At 40.1% G+C, this 22,728-nt stretch overlaps 1 protein-coding gene and 1 long non-coding RNA gene across 2 annotated transcripts in view; one reads left to right on the top strand and one right to left on the bottom strand.

Annotated features, from left to right (window-relative positions):
* The window catches only part of LOC122802064, a 123,564-nt gene extending 102,326 nt beyond the window's left edge, over positions 1–21,238 (top strand). The window contains exons 2-3 of the long non-coding RNA XR_006364867.1: positions 12,872–12,914; positions 21,169–21,238. This is a non-coding gene — a long non-coding RNA (uncharacterized LOC122802064). The remainder of the gene's footprint in view (positions 1–12,871; positions 12,915–21,168) is intronic.
* Positions 1–22,728, bottom strand: part of LOC122802063 (complement C1q and tumor necrosis factor-related protein 9B-like) — a 273,178-nt gene that overhangs the window by 240,425 nt on the left and 10,025 nt on the right. The gene's annotated exons all lie outside the window — the stretch shown is intronic.

The raw sequence follows: 22,728 nt of genomic DNA, 5'->3' as shown, positions 1-22,728 counted from the left end.
TGGAAAAAACTTGGATTCTGAACCCAGTTCTGGATCTTCTGTCACATCTGACAGGAATGATTCATCCCAACCTGAACAGCCTCAAGCTGACACCTTGGCTCCTCCAATTCCAGTAATAACCAGGCATCCACTACTCTCTTCCCCAGTTTGTCACATCTTATTATCATCTCAAAAACTTTCCACTTGCAAGTTGTATAAAAGTTAGTGGAAAAGGTTTGCTATTTGAGCTAATTACATGGATCCCTTCACTGCCCCTACTTCTTTGCTTGTTTTTTCATAAAGACAGAATCTCTTTACAGACTGACCCTTCCTTTTTACCGAAGATAGCGTCTGAGAATAATATTAATCAATCTATTGATTTACCAGTGTTCTTTCCAAATTTCCAGAACAGGGGTGAATATTTACTCCATTTGTTAGATGTTCACAGCTGGTTGCGATTTTTACCTCCACAAAACAAGACTTCAGGAAAGGAGGTCAATTATTTGTTCCCTATTCAGAAACAAGAAAGGGATAACCAGTATCTAAGATAACTTTAGCAAAATGGATCATGTACATCTTTCATCTATAAGGCACAGGGCAAACATTTGCCAAGGCCTGTTAAGGTGCACGCAACCATAGCTATGCCTGCTTCTTCTGCTTTCAATTCTAGAACTTCTATAGACAATATTTGTGCTGCAGCTACTTGGGCTAATCCTCACACCTTTATTACTCATTACAAGTTGGATTTGGTCTCCAGCAGCAGAGCTTCCTTTGGTTCGATGGTTCTGAGGAATATCCCTCCATGATGCACTCTAAGAGAAAGGTAGCTAGGGACTCTGTCTCATCAGTGAGGATAAAGTGAAAATTGACAACATCAAGCAAAGAATTATGTACTCACCATAACGTTCCATCTGTGTTTTCGATTTTCAATGTTTTCCTCACAACCCACCCTCCAGCCCCTATCCAGGTCTCCTGGAAGGATGTGGTGTTCTAAAATTTGATTAAACTTTTCAGATAAACATGATAGAAAACTTTCCACCTTTTAAAATACATAATTTCTACTCAAATTAACAGCTGATCACACACACCTTAAATACAGGCAATAGGAGCACCCAGTTCATAGTACTCACACCCCACCTTAGCAACCAATTTTACTTTAAGACATAATCTGAAATATTTAAGAAAACACTTTTAAAAAACAATTAGCATAAAAATGCATTAAAAATCATCTTAACAACGCTTTTAATTTAAAAATACTGGAAATTGATACCTGATCATTCAGGCCAGGCCAGGATGTTGCATTAAGACATAGCTGCCAAATTAATTCACGTTGTTCCAGTTAAAGTGACCATGTCCTCCTCTCATTCATGAATAACTTCTGGTATGATAAATCTAAAACCTTGCCCTGGATATTCTAAAGAATTTCTAGCTAATGCATTAATATCTTTATTTTTTTTTATGTCCCTCAAGTGCTCTTAAACACAATTCAATTTTTTTTATCAGTTTTTCCAATATAAAAGCAAGAACACGAGGAACATAAAGTACAGTATACAATCCTCTGTATTGCAGGAATATTTTCCTTGCAATATAACTTTAATAACTTTATTAATACAGCAATTAACCCAACGGATGGATTGTACTGAACAGTTAAGTCACACCCCAACAGTCTGAAGGTATATTTCAAGGGGACCACTGTAGTAGTGGAATTCCGTGCACCCAACCTGTAAGGATCACTTTAACTTCAGCTGTGCAACAATATTTAAATGGAATATTAACAGCAGTGGTGGTGCTGCGGTAGCATTGTCGCCTCACAATAAGATGCTGTCCGGTTCGATTCTCAGCTAGAGCGTCTTCTGTGTGGAGAGATGCATGAATGGGCGTACCTTCGTTGAAGGTTGTGCGTCAGGGCTGGTAACTCGGCATGTAAAAATCAACTACCAATCATTAGCGGACCAGAGTTCCGCTGTGGCGACCCCTAACCGGGAAAAGCCGAAAGACACAACAACAACAAAATTAACAGTGGAATCGGAACAGGTCAGCAATACACCATCTCTACAATGAGCAATATGTCGAATGACAGAAGGCATTTCAACCCACCCATACTCAATACTTCTGGAATTGACAAAGAAACAGGAAAAATAATCCTAAACTTTCCAGGTCTTCTATTAATAATCTTTTACACCCTGGCACCAGATCTAATCCATACCCATACCCTGACATGCCACCTGACTTCATCGCCTCTAAATTCAACTCCTACTTCATTGATACTATAGCCAATTTTACAACCTCTTTCTCCTCAGCCCTACCATCTAATCACATCCCTTTACCCAACTCCCTTCTTCCACCACTACATAATCTATCTAGCCCAAATATCAGTACTCAAAGCTGTAGCAAAGAACCCCACCAACTAGAATTCAGTCTCTCCCCTATCTCCATATCCTCCATAAAAAAAAAAACTCCTTCAGAACCTAAAGCCCTGTTCTAATTCTACTGACAATATTCCAGCCAAATTCCTTAAGATCACTGCTGATTCAGTATCCTACCCAATAAGTATCCTTATCAACAGGTCAGTCCAGGATTCTCACGTCCCTTGCCTTTGGAAAAAAAGCTATAATCCTCCTACTTCATAAAGGTGGCACATCCTCTGATATCTCAACCTTTCGACTCATTGCTATTCTATTACCTATCTCAAAAATTCTGGAAAAATGTGTCCAAAAATAACTTATCCATTGCCTTTTAAATAACAACATCCTCTCCCCAACCCAACATGGATTCTGTCCAGGACACAGTACATCCACTGCCCTGATCTTCTTCCTAGATATAATCAAAGCCCGTGACTTAGGCCATACTGTATCAGCTCTATTTCTGGACCTACCAAAAGCATTTGATACTATCTCCCACACCATTCTCCTGTCTCATCTTACATCCACCGGACTATCCTCTCAATCTCTTAACTGGTTTAAAACCTATATCTCAGATTGGCAACATGCTGTCAGCTGTCAAAACTCTATTTCTCCCTACCTGGCAACATGCTGTCAACTGTCAAAACTCTATTTCTCCCTACCTTCATAACCTCACAGACATTCCACAAGGCTCAATTTTAAGACCTCTCCTGTGTAACATATTCATAGGTAATCGCTACTAAGCTATTCCAAACACTTCCCTAGTCCAGTATGCAGATAACTCAATCATAGTCTGCTCTGCTTCCATCCCAGACACACTACAACAAATGACCCAAACCGCATTCTCTATGGTAGAATCCTGGCTCCACAAAAATCATCTCTAAATACCAAAACAACTAAGCTTATGCTGTTTACTCCCAAAATAAATTATATTCTCAACAAAGAAGGTTTCAATATACTCTCACTAAACTCTATAAAAATTGAATTAGTAGCCAATACCAAACTATTAGAAGTCATAATAGACTAAAACCTAAAATTCGAACTGCACATCCAATGAAATATTAATGATAACACACAAAAAAACTAGGGCTACTGTACAGGCATAAGAGGTCTCTCTCCTTACCAACTAAACAAGCTCTTGCCCTCATGTACTTACTATGGTGCACCATTGTTAATCAACTTGCAGTCCTCCTTGAAACTAAAACTAGAGTCCTGCTACAACAAGATTGCCAAATTTGCTACAGGCACTCCTCCCATCATTGCATAGCCCTAAGGAAACTACAATGGCTAGAATTCCCTCATTACCTATTACTCATACAACTAACCACCTCACATAAAGTTATCCATAAACCATTAGAGTGCTCTGCTCTTAGCTCCCTACTTATGCCTTACTCCACTCTTGGGCCACTATGATCAGAACACCAGCACTTAATCCAAATTCATAAACCAAGCTTACCTGCAGGAAAACTCCAATACTCCTGGATCATTGCCAGATTATGGAATAACCTCCCCCCTTCTATACAAAGTGAACATTGCCCCTCCAACTTCAAAACTGCCCTTCATAATCATCTTCCTTCTAACTGGATATGTAACTGCACTAATCCACCTGCTACTACCTATGAAGCCATTACTTGAGTCTTTCTCTATAGCAAACTCGGCACTGCTTCTATGTTATCCAGCCACTCTAACTACCTTGTATTATCCCTACACTATCAAGCCTCTCTAACCACTATATCTCTTGCTCTATATCTGTAATAGAAAAGGTCAATCAATTTTTTCTCAGCATTTTTATTGGTTGAGAATCTATTAATTTGTTTTCCTCCTGTTACTAACCTTATTCTCTTTTGTAACTACTTTGATTTGCCTTTGATACTTTCTAGTCCTTATGCACTCATTTCTATATTATCCTAAATTCAACTGCTAGTGGTACAGATTCTGTAGCATTTGACTACCTGATTGTGGTGGATTTTGCACATTTTAATTTGTTCCTATGGATACTCAGGATTTTTTTTCTATTTTTTTTTTTTTTTGCTTATTATAGTGTGATACTATGTAAACATGTACTTAAATTATTTTGTCTTAGAGCTTTCCTCCCTGGGCCTGCACTGAAAATGGACTCTTTATGGCCCAGTGGATGTTCTCTGTAAACAAATGTCAATAAATAAATAAATAAATAAATAATATTAAATGACTGGCTACATACAGGGACTCTTTAGAAAATGAGTTTTCAGTAGATAACAGTTTTGATGAAAAGTTGACAGAACTTGATTATAAGTTACTGAAAATCAAGAAATTGCAATTAGATAATGCTTATTTTTTAGAATATGTTAAACTGAACATTGTCCCTAAAGGGTTACATATGTGGCGGTTCCTGATGGGGTTAATTGCCAATTCACTTTTTCATAAAGAATTTTTAGAATTATTTAATAAACATGGCATTGAATATATGGAGTTGGTAATAGGCACAATAAGAACATTATAGGTTCATAGGTAGGTACTAGGCTATCGGCCCAAGGGCCTACGTAAGCCTAGCCAGCAAGGTTATTGAGGCACTTAGTAGGGAAGTAATACATCTGGACACAATGATCCTACAGCATCCAGACTATTTAAACATGAGGTTCGAATATGTCCATATATTCAAGAATTTGGGTCTATATTACATTATCGAATCCCGGTAATATCGAACACCAGAAGACCGACACGTAAAGCACAAACTACGGTAACGGTAAACGTACAAAACCACGAAATGTCGAAGTGTGATGGTTGGGCCATCTGCGGTATAGCTCCGTAAGGTAAGGGTGAGATAGTTACGGACCTTAGGGTAAGGGTGCGGGTTAAGGTAAGTGCATGGATAGGTAATGTATGTAAGGTTTAGTGTAGGGTTAGAAGTAGGGTTTTGTTAACTGTATATGTGTGGATTATTTGTTTTCTTTGGGTATTATGTCTGTAGGGTAAGTGTGCGATAGTTACGGACCTTAGGGTTAAGGTGCTGGTTAAGGTGAGTGCATAGATAGTAATGTATGTAAGGTTTAGTGTAGTGTTAGAAGTAGGGTTTGGTTTGTGTACGTATGTGTTTTATTTATTATGTTTGGCTATGTAGTATGTAGCACGCGGTGGTGTTGGCCGACTATGATGGTTCGAGATTTGAAAAATCATGGTTTAGGGGGTTCGACTTATTTGCGGTTCGGGCTTTGTGTGTCGGTGTTGTGGTGTTCGATGTTACCCACATTCGATAACGTAATATAGACCCAAGAATTTGAATATGTCCATATATTCATTAGCAGTGAGGAACAATTAATAAGTATTAGAAACAGTAAACTTAAGAAAATACAGAGGGACAAACATGATTATAAAGACAATACAGCATACCCACAGCCACCTGTATCACAGGGATGGGGGAAACATTCTGTCACATCCGAACTTAACCCAGATGGAAATATGGACCCAATGTCAACTTTAATAATGAAGGTTCTTAAACAGGCAAGAATTCCTTGAACTCAAGACACTCAGAACATCTGAGGAGCAAGAAGAGAGATCAGACAAACGAGTGGAACAATCAGCAGAACACAACACCCCCCCCCCCCCAGAATGGTGGATACAACAACAGATGGAGAGGGAATCAAAGGGGGAGGTCCAGGAACAGGAGGAACTGAGTTTGACAACAGAAATGGAGATGAGTGGTAGACCTGTTCAATTACCACCTTGTCACACTGTGATTAATAAGGAGAAGGAAAATGTATACTTTTTCTTCTGTTGATATTGATATGGATTGTTGTGAATTATTCCTAGTAGTCCCTTGGATATAGCAAATATTTTGATCAATTTAAAACAATATCTAAGGAAATTGAATTTGAATGTAATGTTCCAAAGTATTAACACCACTATGAACCCACTGCATATGTCTAGCACTTTTAACCCCCCCCAATACATCCAGCCTTAAAAGTGTTTGAAAGGTTATGCGAGTTAGACATTCGTATCCTTGATTGTAGAAAAAGACCCTATACAAATAATTTGGAAAAAAAGTGAGGTTTTATATTTAGAGAAATTTAGGAAGAATAATGAGATTAGGATCATGAAGCCCAATAGGGGGGGGGGGGGGGGCTTGTTATAATGAATAAAGATGATTACTCTAGACAAATTTGGGAATTCTTTGCAATGGGACATATGAACTGGTATCCCTTAACCAGTTAAATGGGACTTATAGACGTTTTACAGGTGATTTGGAAGATTTTTTTCATAGAAGGTCTAATCTCTATTGATGAGTACAATTTTTTGACTGTATCCCACCCTTTGACCCCAGTGATGTTTGAGTTACCTAAATTACACAAAGATTTGTTTCAACCACTCATGCAAGCTATAGTACACGCAAGGGGCTCGATAACCCAACCACCAGCAAAATTCATTGACATTAGTTTAAAAACCCTGTTAAGGGATGAAGATAACATCTACAAGGACTCCTGGGACTTTTTGAATAGAATTAAAAATATTCCCTTTGACGATAATATGATATTCTTAACAGTAGATGTAAAAGACCTGTACACGGTCATCCCCGTAATATAGGGGTTTAATGGTTTTGTGAATTTCTTTTGGATAAGAATACCTCCCAGGGAGAGGTCAACATGCTTGAACACTTAACTGATATTATCTTAAAGAATAACTTTATTTTGTTTGAAGGTGAATACTTCCTTCAGAAAGAAGGAGTGGCAAGGGGGTCTATATGCTATCATCATCATCATGCTCCAAACGGAAAAAAATACTTGTTCAATTCACCCTTCTATTAATATGGTAATTTTTACATACAGTTTTTGGATAACATATTTATTTTTTGAAGGGACCCCTTGAGAATGTGACATTATTTATTGATTATATTAATAACAGTACGTTCTTCATAACCTTTACACATACACAGAAGGTCAAGACCAAATCTCCTGTTTGGATGTACTATTGAAAAAAGATAGAATTAACAATAGATACATTTCTGAGATATTTAGGAAAGAAACTTATGCAAACAGTTTCCTCCACTAGAAGAGTACATCCCCTTTAAACAGAAGAGGGCTGTCATTATAGGTCAATTTGTTAGGGCAGCAAGGATGGTGTGCACATTCTGATCTTTCCTAGATGAATGTGATCTACTGAAAAACATATTTCTAAAAAGAGGTTACCCCCTCAGAATAATTACAGAAGTTATGATAGAGGTAATAAATAAGAGGGAGAGGAATTATTGTAAGCCCATTTTGAATGATGATGGACTGATAGAATCCCCCTCAAGAGAACAAGTATTGGAAGATGAGAGAATTGGAACAGAAAAGTAGTAGAAACTAATTGGAGGCAGGTGAATTATGATAACAGTTTAGAGTTTAAGGGTGCCTTCATTACAACTTTTTGTAATGATAGTGAGTCTATCAAAAATATTTTGGTAAAAAAATGGGGGATTTTAAATGATGACAGAGAAGTTAGGAATTTTGTGGGAGACAAACCTATTATTGTTTATAGGAAAGGGAAAAACTTGAAAAACATCTTTGAACAACAAAAGAGGACAACAGGTGGAGGGTCTGATGAAAATATGTGGCTTTTGCCATTTTGCAAGTCCATCTTGGAAGTTAAAGAGTTAAAGGTGAATGAGAGGGAGGATAGAGGAATGGTGAGGATGCAGGGAGTAGAGGTGGCGAAGGTGGATGAGTTTAAATACTTGGGATAAACACTTCAGAGTAATGGTGAGTGTAGAAGAGAGGTGAAGAACAGAGTACAGGCAGGATGGAGTGGGTGGAGAAGAGTGTCAGGAGTGATTTGTGACAGACGAGTTCCAGTAAGAGTGAAAGGGAAGGTCTACAAGAGGGTAGTGAGACCAGCTATGTTATATGGGTTGGAGACCGTGGCACTGACAAAAAGGCAGGAGTCAGAGCTGGACGTGGTAAGAGTTAAAGATGTTAAGATTTGCACTGGGTGTGACAAGGGTGGACAGGATTAGGAATAAGTATATTAGAGGGTCAGCCCAGGTTGGAAGGTTTGGAGACAAAGCCAGAGAGGCAAGAATTACGTTGGTTTGGATATGTGCTGAGGAGGGATGCAGAGTATATTGGGAAAAAGATGCTAAGGATGAAGTTGCCAGGTAACAGGAAAAGAGGAAGGCCTAAGATAAGGTTTATGGATGTGGTGAGAGAAGACATGCAGGTGGTTGGTGTGACAGAGCAAGATGCAGAGGACAGGAAGAAATGGAAACAGATGAGCCGCTGTGGTGACCCCTAACAGAAGCAGCCGAAAGAAGAAGATCTTGGAAGTTAAAGATATTAACATTAATAATATTAAAGTTATATTGCATGGAAAATATGTCTGCAACATGGAGACGGTTGTACACTGTGTTGTACACTCATAAAGGCCACTACCCACCGTGTAAACACACCTCTAGTTCACAGCAACATAACATCATCACCTCCATACCTCATACCTCACTACCATAGAACATTTCATATCAAATATTTCCAAAACAGGAAACCATTTACAATTTCTTCCAAACATCCCATAAACACACATAGTCACCAACAACTACTATGCCTTTATGGCAACATTACCCTAATCCGGGCCCAAACCATGACCAACCCATTATGCCAACTAACAACCCAACTGCTCTTATTAATCCTACAACCAAGACCAATACTCTCCAGATAGCTCATCTCAATATTCAGAGCCTAAATAATAAGATAACCCAACTACATGCCCACCTAGACCTTTACTTCTTTGATATCCTATGCCTGACTGAAACCTGGCTAAAAGTAGACACCAAGAACAATGACATACTACCTCCAGGTTATAACATCATTAGACTTGATTGTCAGATCAAAAAGGGCGGAGGAGTAGCAATACTCTACAAAACTGAACTATTAGCTACCCTAGTAGAGTCTAAACCACCTTCACTCAACAACAGTGAAATCTTAATCACCAAACTAGAAATTAATAAAAATAAATCTATCTACATCATTTGCTGTTATATCCACCCAGGTAACAATATTAATAGCCTAGAAAACCTACTGAGCTGGCTCTCAACCTCTTTCCCTCAGGAAACCATACTATTAGGTGACTTTAATATTGATTGGAACTGTTGTATTTCCCAATTTCCAACCTCTCACATAAACCTCTATGGCTTTACTCAGACTATTACCGTCCCTACCCGAATAAATAAAACCAGTTCCAAACAGAGTATCCTGGACTGGATTCTAGTTAACACTAACCCTATGTGTTATATCACAGGTACACTACCTGATAATATCAGTGACCATCAAATCACTTTTATCAACCGACAAAAAAGCCCCATCCCCACTAATACTCAACTCAGAACTAACAGGAACAAAACTAACTTCAACACAGACAACTTCCTATTAGAGCTAAAAGCTTGCAACTGGTCTCCACTGAAATATTTGCCTCTAGATGAAGCTGTCTCTTACTTTAACAATAAATTCCTTCAAATCCTTGGCCACCATGCCCCTACAAGAGTAACAAGAACCAAAACAAAGCCTGCTCCTTGGCTATCCAAAGAAACCAAACAAAAAATGTTATGTAGAAATAGAACATGGGACAAATGGAGAGCTACCAAAAACCCAGCTGACCATGAGACCTTTAAACAACTTAGAAATGAAACAAAGAAACTGATAGTCACTGATAAAAGAAATTACTACTCAAAAGTTCAACACGCACAACATCAAACCCCCCAGAAATTCTGGATAGGTATCAATAAATTACTGCACCCAGGTAACTCCAAAACACCTACACCCTCAAACCTCACTCAGACCTCCCCAAATCAAATTGCTGATGCATTTAACTAATGTTTCAAAGATACTGTTACTTCCCTAGCTTCATCCCTATCCCCACCATCCACGCAAGCACCCAACTCCCTAAACGATAATACCCCCTCATTTAAACTACAACCAGTCTCAACAGATCTCATTCATAAATTACTTACCAAGCTAAAACCTTGTACCCCTTCAGCTGACCTCATTCCAGCAGAATACCTGCAGATTGCAGCCATACCACTGGCCTTCCCTGTCTCTATTTTAATCAATCGTACCATAACAGAAGGCTGTAACCCAACCCTTTGGAAAGTCTCTCATATCATCCCATTACATAAGGGTGGTAACGTAAATGACCTCTCTAACTTCCGTCCCATAGCCTTACTTTCCCCTTTAGCAAAAATCATGGAAAGATGTATACATAGGCAATTACTTAATCACCTCCTCCAAAACAATCTCCTAGCAGACTGTCAACATGGTTTTAGACCTTATCACAGTACTACTACTGCTCTCTTGCCTTTCACTGACCATATTAATAAAAATCGGAATAACAACTTACTGTCCTCTGCTCTATTCTTAGACCTCTCTAAAGCCTTTGATATGGTCAACCACACTCTTACTTAACATCCTGAAATCTTTTGCTTTGGACTCTCAGGCTATCCAGTGGTTCTATTCCTACTTAGAAAATAGACAACAAGCAGTGCTATGGGAAAATCACTTATCATCTCTTCTTCCTATCAAAATAGGTGTACCGCAAGGCTCAATACTAGGACCTCTCCTCTTTTCTATTTTTATAAACAACCTAAATAACTCTCTTCCTCAATCAATCTGTATTCAATATGCCGATGATTCAACACTCATATGCTCAGCTTCTTCCATAAATGACCTTCAAAATATCACTCAAAAAGCTTTCACAGCAGCCGAAAACTGGTTCCAACAATATTGCCTCTTACTGAATCCAAAAAAGACTAAACTTTTACTTTTCGCTCCATCACATAAGTCATCCTCTCTCACCTTCAATATATCCTCTAACAATGGCACCATAATATCCCCTGATCCTGCGACCAAACTTCTATATGTCACAATAGACCACAACCTCAACTTTGATTCCCATATTAACTTAACTATCAAATCAATCAATAGAAAATTTGGATCTCTCTACAGACTTAAACCCTTCCTCACCCCCTCAGCCAGAAGTACTTTAGCACAAACCCACCTACTCTCTACCCTATTTTATGCCTCTCCAATCTATACTTACCTATCTAAAAGTAACCTCAACAAACTAGCAACAGCCTACCATAACATAGCCAGATTTGCAACAGGAGCCCCATTCCGTACCCACCATTGCTCTAATCTCAAACAACTAGGCTGGCTAGAACTACAAAATCATATTCAACTTCAGCAACTGACCATCACCCACAAAATCTTTCATCAGCCCACTAAGACCACTATACTCTGTTCACTTATTACCCCATATAAAAACATCTCTTCCCTACGCTCTGCTACCAAACTACTAGCTGCCCCCAACAAATCCAACAACAAAGCTGGGGATAATCTGTTCTCCAACTGTACTGCACCCATCTGGAACAAACTTCCAAGTGAACTTATGTCTATTACCTGTTTACCTAATTTCAAGAAGCAGCTAAAACCATGGCTCTACTCCCAGTGGCTCTGCCCTTGTTCTATCCCTGACTAATCCTTTGCTCTCCTTTTTTCCATGCCTTTTCCTTCTCCTGCTATCCATAACAAGATATTCTCTTACCGTTTCTTTATTTCTCATCTACTCTTGGACTCTCAATACCGCTAGGATGGATGGATGTTTAAAAGAAAAATCTGTTGTACTTTTTCCTGTTAATGCTAGTATTAGTTTTAGACTTTTATGAAAATGTTATGTACTACATTCTATCTGCTAAATACACCCTCTGTACAACTATCTTACTAAAATTATGTCTTACTGTGGAGCTTTTCTCCCCGGGCCTCTACTGAAAATGACATTTATCCAGCTAGACTAGCCCGGTCAACAAATGTAAAATAAAATAAAATAAATAAAATATGTTCCTTGTGCTCTTGCCTTTATATTGGAAAACTGATAGAAAATTGAAGAATTGCGTTTATGAGCACTTAAGGGACATAAAACAAAAGAAAGATACTAATGCATTAGCTAGACATTCTTTGGAATATCCAGGGCAAGGTTTTAGATTTATCATACTGGAAGCTTTATTCATGAATGGGGGGGGGGGGGGGCATGGTTGCTTTTACTGGAATGATGTGAATTAATTTGGCAACTACACCTTAATGTAACATCCTGGCCCAGCCAGAATGATCAGGTATCAGTTTCCAGTATTTAGAAATTAAAAGCATTGGAGAGATGATTTTAATGTATTTTATGTTACTTGTTTTTTTAAAAGTGTTTTCTTAAATATTTCAGATTACGTCTTAAAGTAAAATTGGTTGCTAAGGTGGAGCATGAACACTATGGACTGGGTGCTCTATTGGCTGTTTTTTGGGGGGGTGATGTTAATTTGAGTAGAAATGGTGTATTTTAAAAGGTGGAAAGTTTTCTATCATATTTATCTGAAAAAGTTTCTGAATGCAGAGACGAAAGAGCTTATTTTATTGATTTTTATTCTTTTTGGTTGAATAAAAGTGTGTTTTTATGCTATTCCTTACTGCATCAGTATATTCATATTATGGTTATCTTTCTTTCAGAGTTCATCCGTACAGCCAAGTTGAACACAGATGGACTATTATGGTGAGTACATCGTTTTTTTGTTACCCTAGTTATCTGCCTTAGTTTTCATTTTTTACTTATTTTTGGTATTTTCTTTTCTCTGTCTGTGCTTCAGTGGTTTAACATGCTGCTGTGAAGCCACAGAATTGATGCTAGGCTTTCCTTGAACATGGATATGCTTTTGGAGACCATCTGTTCTCCAAAAGGGTATTATCTGTGAGATTTCCCCATTTTCTGATGCTACTTAATTTCATGCGGTCCATGATTTACTGAATGGTTTAATTTAGTCCTGCTGGAGGGTTGATAAGTTAGCACAGTGAGCCTTTGCATCTTGGATGATTTGTATGCATCTTGAAAGTATGCACCAGTTGTGCTTGTACTAACTTATTGGCCTGAAAAGATGTTTATAAAGGCAGTGAAGAATGATACAAGGAGAATAAACTGATTTAAGAACTCCTTGAAGTTTTTAAGCATGAATTTAAAAGTGGACTGAGAATAGTTTATGATGGAAAGATTGGCTTGCTATAGGTGTAGTTGGGTATACAATACATGTCTTCTTAGAGTAGTGTTATAGGCATGATTGTTTTCCTGAGAGAAGGTTTTGAGGATTGAAGTTTAGATAAAATATAAAAAACAGTGCTATCTGAATAAACTACTTAAAACTTTAACAAGGTGTCTTTATTCTTCTCACAAGGAAGGATATCAGAGACAGAGTCTCCTAGATCTGCTAGCTAAAGTGATTTTATCTGGACTAATCCTTTGTACTTCATAGGTTCGTACTAAGCTAACTGCCCTTGCGAGCCATTTTAAGCCTAGCCAATTATCCCTTGTAAGACTCAAACCCTGCACTTTGTGTTTGTAAGGCAAAGACCTTCACCATTAGGCCACCCTCCCAACCCTTATAAGAAAGAAAGGAAAAGGAAAAAAGGTGAAGATTATATGAAGGCGAATATAAGGAAAGCAAGTATTAGGTCATCAGAGTGTATGTAAAGATGGAGATTTGAGAAACATATATGCATCCATCTTACAGCCTGAAATGTAAAACTAAATTTAATATTTAGTTTGAAACATAAGTTGAATATATGCTCTATGATTCAGAAACATTTTGCACATCATGGTTTGAATTTACACAAAAGCATCCACATAGACGCTAGGGGTAATTCTAAGCCACAATGAGTATGAACACAGCAGGCCATTTAATACTCTGGCCTGCACGATATGAGAATGGTGGCATGATGGCATGAAGATAAGCAACATTATTAAATAATGACAATGGTGAATGGAGATGAAGGTAAACAAAACAATATGGCAGTTTGATTAATAAACTATGGATTTTGCATGAACAGATTCTACAGCAAGAGTTAAGGACTGCAGAAAAAATCTAGAGGTATGGGAGATGACCATGAGAATATGTTTGGGATAACATTCTCACTATTAAATACAAGATGATGTTCTTGCTGCTGGTAGTCACAGAGGTGCAAGTTATCCATCTAAGCTTAACATACCATGACCTCCATGACACAGAAATAGTGGCCCACTACCATGTACATAGAAGCATCATGCTGAAGCTGGTCAAGCTGTCCTGCTGTTATATGTAGGCCTCTGAGTCACATGGAGTAGCCATTCCTGTGGACAACAAGGTATGTGTGGCTTTAAGACTATTAGCTACAGATACCTCTCAGTGACTAGTGGGGGACAGAGTGGATGTATCCAGGCATCTGCATCAAGAGTGCTCCACATTTTCTCAATGCCTTGCTATATGGGAGAACACACATGGTTCCCACATACCACAGAGGACAGAAACAATGCATACAGGCATTTTATAACCTAGTCCATTTTCTTGAGTTACTAGGAGTCATTGACTGCACCAATATCATAATAAAGGTCCCAGTAGCTGAGCAGGAAATACAGTATATGCTCAAGATATAATATGCTATGTCCAAGCGGTTTTACTTCACAATCTCAAAATACTGAAATCTTGAATTTCAATATCTCGAGACAAAAGTGTTGAAAGTGCAGCTGCCCGAAACTATATATGACCAAAACTGGAAATGTCGAATCCGCAGTTGTGATGGTGCGCTATGTGATGTGTGGTTTACTTTTTCTGTAAGGTGAAGTGTGCTCTGGGATATGGGGATATCTGCTGATATGTGGTTATAGCTGGAGATTAAGGTAAGTGTTTTTTAAAGGTTTTGGTTAGGGATTTGAGTGTATGTGAGAGTGTTGGGAAGTTTTAGGTGTAAGGGTAGGCAGGTACAAGTGCGACTGTGTAAGTGTTGAAAGTGGTGGTGTTTGTACATAAGTAATGTGTGTGTTTGTGCAATGGGAATGTGGTATGTGTAGCAGTGAGTTTAGTGTCTTTTTCTTTTTAGTGCGACCTTGGAGTTTGTATATATAAGTAGTGGGGGTGTTTGATCTGTATTTTTGTGTGTTTATGTGTTTTGTTGGTTTGTTGTAGTTTGGGGAGGAAGGTGTATGTGTGTTTGCTTCTGTGGTGGAGGGTGAATTTTAAATCAGAGCATCGCATACTGAAAGTTCAATATCCTGAAGTTTCAATATTGTGATGTTCTGTTTTATGGGGTTTCGTGATTTTGCAGTTTCGGTACTTTCTTCTCGAGATACTGAAACTGAGATTTCAGTATTTCGGGATTGTACAGTGAATCCGCCCATGCAGGCCACCCAGGCCATGCCCATGTCTTCCACATCTGGCAAACATATATCTTATATCAGTGATTTGTCCAGGGGGAATTTCTACAAGGATATAGATTATAGATGATGCTGGATATGCCCTGGAACAATAGTTAATGACACCAGTTAGAAACCCACAAGACCACAGAAGATAATGCATACAGCAGTGCCCTGTCACAGACCAAAATTATTGTCAAACATGTATTTTGACTGTTAAAGGCCCAGTTCTAGCTCTGGTGATGCACTGCAGTATGCCCTGAAATTTGCACTAAAATCTTTGCAGTGTGTGCAATATTAGACAACATATTGCTACACAAAGAGATATAGCAGGGAAAATGGAGATTTTGGGAGGAAGAAGTCCCAGACTAAGCATTTGAGGAAGTGCCTTATGCAGAATCTGTGTAGGAGTTGGCTGCAGAAGATGACTATATGGGGCAGAGAGGGTGCAGTATTGCTTTCTCTTGTTCATAACTATGGGCCAAAATAAGCAAAATGCATTACAGTAAAAATGATTCATGCAAACATACACCCAAGCATGGATTGATCACACTGTGCATCAGACATATTCTTGCCAGGTAATGGAGTACAGAGGGCAGGATACAGTGGTCAGCATATGCATACGTCTCCATATTTCTGTGCATTTGTCCAAGGTGCTCCTGCAAGACATCACAAAGACCACATACTACCCTGACCACTTCAGCTGTGGTAGTAATGGTACACTGACTTCCTCAAAAAACTCCAGCTTTACTTCGTAGCATATCGCCTACTCTGAGGTGATCTCTGCCTAACATATAAAGCTATGTCAAACCCAGAACTGTTCGACATGCTACACCTAAAGAAATCCCAGTCCTTCCGAGCTACATGCTCTAGGGAACTAAACCTTGTCACCACAATAAACAGGACATGCTGGCGGGATAGATTCCTGTCCCAGAGACTTCCCATACTTTGGAACAGGCTACCCATCTATGTCAAGCAAAGTTCTTCATTAGCACTATTCAAGAAAAATCTTGATGAGTGGATGGAAAATAGAAAATACACCCTGGGGATCACTTCTGTGTCTCTGCTCAACAGTGGCACAGGAAAATAACTTTCTTTGGTGGCGTAAGCCAGGGAACCTTGTTGGCTAGGCTTACGTAGGCCCTTGGGCCGATAGCCTAGTATCTACCTATGAACCTATGAACCCTGCACAATCACTGCATAGTGGCCATAAAGGTACTCAGATTACTAGGGAGGCAATGCCCATGTTGTGGCTGGCACCCTACATGCAGACCTTTGAGGACCACCTCAAGCTTGATGGAACTGGCAGCAACCAAGGGTGACTCTGTTGCTAGAAATGAAGGTTCTCCCTTATCTGATGTGTTGACCTCATCCTATTATAAGGTGGAATCCTGGGTGCAAGGGGTGAGTTACGCAGGCACAACAGCTGTGTCAGTGGAAGGGGCTAGGGATATGGCCATCACATTAGTGAATCTACCACAGACACCATGACCACTGATCGGGCTGGGATTTAGCTGACATCATCTTTGTGACAAGACAGTTCCCTAACATTAGGCAAGCTTATATCTGTGGTGGAAGAACCTGGCAGTACAGCACCTGGAAGAAAACATAAGCATTACCAAGACTACAAATGAGCCTTTCACCAATACCTACAGCCCAGTCAATTTACTCCTATATAACAGAGTGCTAAAGAAAAACATATATTTAATGTACCTTAGGTAGATTGCCATTATATTTATATTTCTAATGTTCCTGTAATAACAAAGAAGCCATACTTATTTGTTATAGGACTCTGGATAAGTTGTACTGATTGTACCACATGTTTGGACATACCCATCTGGGGCATCACCAATGGACATTCAAGAAGCCCTGCGCAATTCTGTACCGAAGTCCAGGACTCCACCATGGATACCTGAACTATCTGGATCCCTCTGAGAGAAAAAACAGGAACTCCTCTGTGTCTATCAATAGTAACTGTGTCAGCAGACCCCCACCAGTGACTCTCTACATGGGTAAATGTGGATGCCCCCACCCAACAGAACAGTTGAAATCCAGACATACAACACTGTAGTACACATATAGAAAGAGGATGGCAAAATGTACTACTGAGACCTTAGAATAAAGCTCCCCTAAAGTGATCACTGAAGCAGGCAAAACAGGTGCGTTTGCTGCAAAATCCAGTAGATCAAAAACAGACAAGTAGACTTCATCATTTGGTTGCCTTATTATGCTCCTTCTGCAGTCATGTCAGTAGCTCCTCTAAGGACCTGTTCATGTGTCTGTTTTTTGACCACTGACAGCACTGACCTCCTGTAAACTTTCCCAGGGCATGCACAGGGAAGGCTTAGTCAGAGTCCTTGTGCTGGAGCATGCACTGATTGTGCTTATGGGGGCCTGCAGTAGGATATCAGTCTCCAACTAGGAGAATTTAGCTTTGTGGTGATGATCACCTTCAGGCAAGTCATCATCATCATCTTTCGGCTTTTCCCATTAGGGGCCGCCACAGCGGATCATCTCTTTCCATTACTTCCTATCCTCTGCATCTTGCTCTGTCACACTAACCGCCTGCATGTCCTCTCTCACCACGTCCATAAACCTTATCTTAGGCCTTCCTCTTTTCCTCTTACCTGGCAGCTCCATCCTTAGCATCTTTTTCCCAATATACCCATCATCACTGCTCAGCACATGTCCAAACCAGCACAATCTCATCTCTCTTGCTTTGTCTCCAAACTGTCCAACATGAGCTGACCCTCTAATATACTGATTCCTAATCCTATCCATCCTAGTCACACTGAGAGCAAATCTTAACATCTTTAACTCTGCCACATCCAGCTCTGACTCCTGCCTTTTTGTTAATGCCACTGTCTCCAACCCATATAACATAGCTGGTCTCACTACCCTCTTGTAGACCTTCCCTTTCACTCTTACTGGTACCCGTTTGTCACAAATCACTCCTGACACTCTTCTCCACCCATTCCACCCTGCCTGTACTCTCTTCTTCACCTCTCTTCCACATTCACCATTACTCTGAACTGTTGATCCCAAGTACTTAAACTCGTCCACCTTTACCAACTCTACTCCCTGCATCCTCACCATTCCTCTACCCTCCCTCTCATTTATACACATATATTCTGTCTTAGCCCTGCTGACCTTCATTCCTCTGCTCTCTAGAGCATATCTCCACCTCTCCAGAGTCTCCTCAACCTGATTCCTACTCTCACTACAGATCACAATGTCATCTGCAAACATCATAGTCCACGGGGCCTCCTGTCTGATCTCATCTGTCAACCTGTCCATCACCACTGCAAATAAGAAAGGACTCAGAGCTGATCCTTGATGTAATCCCACCTCCACCTTAAACGGATCTGTCACTCCCACTGCAGTCCTCACCACTGTCACATTACCCTCGTACATATCCTGTACCACTCTTACATACTTCTCTGCCACTCCCGACTTCCTCATACAGTACCACAACTCTTCTCTAGGCACCCTGTCATATGCTTTCTCCAAGTCTACAAAGACACAATGCAACTCCTACTGAACTTCTCTGTATTTCTCCAATAACACTCTCAGAGCAAACATTGCATCTGTAGTGCTCTTTCCTGGCATGAAACCATACTGCTGATCACTAATCATCACCTCCCTTCTTAACCTAGCTTCTACTACTCTTTCCCATAACTTCAAGCTGTGACTGATCAATTTTATCCCTCTGTAGTTACTGCAGCTCTGCACATCACCCTTATTCTTAAAGATAGGTGCCAAAACACTTTTTCTCCACTCCTCGGGCATCCTCTGACTTTCCAAAATTTCATTACATAATCTAGTTAAAATTTCCACTGCCATTTCTCCTAAGCACCTCCATGCTTCCATTGGTATGTCATCTGGGCCAACAGCCTTTCCATTCTTCATCCTCTTCATAGCTGTCCTTACTTCCTCCTTGCTAATCTGTTTCACTTCCTGATTCACTATCCCCACATCATCCAACCTTCTCTCTCTCTCATTCTCTTCATTCATCAGCCTCTCAAAATACTCTTTCCATCTACTCAACACACTCTCCTCTCTTGTGAGTACCTTTCCCTCACTATCCTTTATCACCCTTACTTGCTGCACATCTTTCCCAGCTTTGTCCCTCTGTCTAGCCAATCGGTACAGGTCCTTTTTTCCCTCTTTAGTGTCAATCTCTCATACAACTCTCCATACGCCTTATCCTTAGCTTTCGCCACCTCTCTCTTTGCCATGCGCCTCATCTCCTTATACTCATGTCTACTTTCTTCATCTCTTTGACAATCCCACTTCTTCTTCGCCAGCCTCTTCCTCTGTATACTCTCCTGTACTTCCTCATTCCACCACCAGGTCTCCTTGTCCTTCTTCCTCTGCCAGATGTCACACCAAGCACCTTTCTAGCAGTCTCCCTTTCTAGTTCTACTGTAGTTACCCAGCTATTCGGTAACTCTCCACTGCCTCCCAATGCCTGTCTTAACTCTTCCCTAAACTCCACTTCACAATCACCCTTTTTTAACTTTCACCATTTAATCCTTGGCACTGCTTTCACACTCCTCCTCTTCCTCTTCTTGATCACCAACGTCATCCTACAGACCACCATTCTATGCTGCTTAACTACACTTAGTCCACCTGTAATATCAAAGAAATATGTTTAAGCTGGTGGCAGGTCATAGACTTCCTGCTTTCTATAGTATTAGCTCTTCTATTTTGCTGTGAGGTAAACTTCTTTAACATTATGAGCATTGTAGCTGTGGCTGCTTTTAATAAAACATGAGCTTATGTAGAGTGAAAGTTCCTGAATCATACTTTTATTTCATCATGCACTTAACCTGTGCATTGATAACAGGCTCATTCAACATTGCACACTCATAGGGGTACCTGAGAAGCACTTTGTGCATGCATGGGCTGACCTGTGGGGATGTCGTCAAAAACATAGTCTTCTTATGGCCTGTAGGGGTGATAAAGTGCAGAACTGGAAACATATGTAGGCATGATGCTACCTGTATCGCATTACATGCTGTTGACAACACTCTAACACCAACTTGCTACACCATTTGTTTTCTTGCTATGCGATGGTAGCACTACAAATGGTCATGCTAATGAGATGCCTGAAGATGCACATCAAGTGTCAATAGCAACAATATGCATGACCACAACTGTGCTACCATTTATCTCAGCTGTGACATGCTACATGGCAATGGCCTCTGAGGGCAGTAGGGCTCCCAAATGATGCTCAAAAGGAAGTAAAATATTTCTGTACTTTATGTACAGAGACGAGTGGGAGCACCAGGTGGAGGACTGTTATAAGGGTGACAGTATAAAGGGGATACCTGATACAGTCTTGTCAGGATGGTGACTGCTGCTTCTGACATCAGCTACTCTAGTAAGCAATGCCAGCACCACTATAGTGACTTAGGAGGTGCCATTCTGACATTCTTTGTCAATGGGAACGGAATGCAATGTGAATGCTCCTGAGATGTACAATAAGTATGCAAGATAGTCACTGCCCTATTATTTTCCATATAGTTAAACTGACTTTTGTTTGACATTTAAGTGATGTTTTGTATTTGTTATTCTTGTTTCTCAGCTAAAGAGAAGATGGGGTGAATTTCTCCTGTACCAAAGGAGGATGAACTGTCTCCCAAGATGCAAGGGTGAGCATGATTGCTGTCATCTTATAGATTAGTTTTGTATATCACAGCATTATTGAATTACCCACTGCTATAGTATAAAGTTACCTGTGACACACCTATGTAATAGTCCCATATATAATGCCTGACACAAACTTAATATACATATATATATATATATATATATATATGTGCTGCCTTGTAAACTGCTAACCCACGCACATACACTACATGTTCAGGGGATACTCACGTTCCTCATTTGCATAATGGAAATGTCTGGCTCAGACAGCTTGGACAATGTACCCTCTGCCACATGGTGCTTGACATGCAGGGTTTCTTGCCACAGTCACTCTCTATGAACACTACCATAGACCAGGAAGGCATATAACAATGGGGTGTGGCTCTCATCATTTTGACCATACATCACTTCTTTATATACCCATGCAGGTGCCACCTCTACCTGTCATACCACTGGCATTCATGCATTATCACTGTTCTGTCCCTTAGTATGTAGCAACCCACATTACAGTGGTTGCCAAGCACATGCTGATACATGTTTGTGTTTCCAGTTTATTGCTTGCCTTTGGTAAACCTCACTGGCACCATATTTATATGGGGCTGCATATATACTAACACTGTCCAAGTCCACATGGCAGGCTTTTATCCTTTTTCCAAGCAACATACCTACAAGGGCACACCGCACACACATCCCCCACAGCTTATTATATCCAACATTATCATCCTGCTGGAGTAGCCCACCCCCAAAAATTGGCCAATGGCAAACTACCAGTACACCCTTGTATAGGTTCATAGGTAGGTACTAGGCTATCGGCCCTAGGGCCCATACAAGCCTAGCCAAAAAATGTACCCTGGCTTTCGCCACCCAACAAAATTATTTTTCTGTGCCCCTGTCGAGCAGAGCCACAGAAGTGATCTCCAGGGTGAATTTCCCATTTCCCATCCAATCATCAAGATTTTTCTTGAAGAGGGCTAATGAGGAGCTCTGTTTGACATAGATATGTAGTCTGTTCCAGAGTATGGGAATTCTCTGGGACAGGAATCTATCCCTCCAGCATGTTCTGCTTATTGTGGTGACAAGGTTAAGGTCCCTAGAGCATGTAGCTCGGAGGGATTTGGATTTCTTTAAGTGGAGCATGTCCAACAGCTCTGGGCTTGACATAGCTTTGTATGTTAGGCAGAGATTGCCCCTGAGTAGGCAATATGCGATGGAATAAAGCTGTAGTTTTTTGAGATGGTCTGCATAGGGCATCTGTTTGAGGCCAGTAATCCTCTTTGTGAGGTATTTCTGTGGTCTTTCCAGTTGTTGTAGATGTCTTGTGAGGTACATACCAAAAGGGGCGTTGTACTCTATAATGGGTCTAATGAGTGATGAGTAGAGGGGAACAATGACCTCTTTTTTTCTGGATGAGAATCCTTTTGTGATGAGATGAGCTACGTAGAAGGATTTCCTGACCACTGTGGCGATGTGATTATCAAAGGAGAGACTACTGTCCACC

This window comes from Protopterus annectens, chromosome 5.part0, assembly GCF_019279795.1.
Source record: "Protopterus annectens isolate FY-2018-M chromosome 5.part0, PAN1.0, whole genome shotgun sequence".
In the NCBI taxonomy this organism is placed as follows: domain Eukaryota; kingdom Metazoa; phylum Chordata; order Ceratodontiformes; family Protopteridae; genus Protopterus; species Protopterus annectens.
The sequence above is the reverse complement of the archived record's forward strand: the minus strand, read 5'-3'. Positions and strand labels throughout refer to the sequence as shown.